The 750-nt window shown below is 46.5% G+C and overlaps 1 pseudogene; it reads right to left on the reverse strand.

Moving 5' to 3' along the window:
- The window catches only part of LOC102869785, a 14,840-nt pseudogene that overhangs the window by 1,007 nt on the left and 13,083 nt on the right, over positions 1-750 (reverse strand).

The following is a 750-nucleotide window of genomic DNA, read 5'->3' on the forward strand; positions in this document are numbered from 1 at the left end:
TCTGTTAAAAACTTTCCGATACTGCCTTGCCTTTTGAGCTCTTGCTACAGTCGCCTTTGCTACTGCTTTAAAAGAGAATTTACAGGTATTGATTACATTGAAAAACAAAGACTGTTTTATTATAAGCTTTATTCAACTTGAATGTGATCATTGTGAAAATTGTGCGTGTTAAGTCCGCATCACACATGTGGAAGGCCAGCTTGAACTGAGAACCCTCCCTGTCCTTAAGCTGCTGCCACCTGCCGATCCCTGGTGGTTTTCCCAGTCCCCTGTGCTCCTCCTGTGACCCGTACACGTTCTACTTCCTGATCATCAGGCCCCTTCACTGGCTGTTTTAGAGAAGGGTCTAAGTGCACCTCTGGAGCTTGGTCAGGAATGCAGGAATAACTCCTCTTTTAATCGGGTAATGGTGGGGGTGGGGGGAAGACAGGATTTGAAATGGCCAGCCAGAAACAAGTTTCACACCTGTGTATATAGTATACACAGTATACTCCATGTTGTTTGTCGTTGTGTACGTTCACATTGGAAATAACTCATAGCTGACCCTCCGGCAGGTTTTTAGAGGCTGGAGAGCACATGGGAGGAGTCTGCCCATCTTCTGGAGCAGCTGGTAGATTTGAACCTCATGCCTTTGGGGTAGCAGCACAAGTCTTTCCCACTAGGCCACCATCAACTCTCATAAGCCAGAACAAAACATGTCAACAGATCCAAAGCTCATGGTTGAACAGGTAGGGTGGGGGTTGTGGTACT

Source organism: Elephantulus edwardii, unplaced genomic scaffold (assembly GCF_000299155.1).
Source record: "Elephantulus edwardii isolate Elephantulus edwardi_28Jun2011 unplaced genomic scaffold, EleEdw1.0 scaffold00009, whole genome shotgun sequence".
Taxonomy (NCBI): Eukaryota; Metazoa; Chordata; class Mammalia; order Macroscelidea; family Macroscelididae; genus Elephantulus; species Elephantulus edwardii.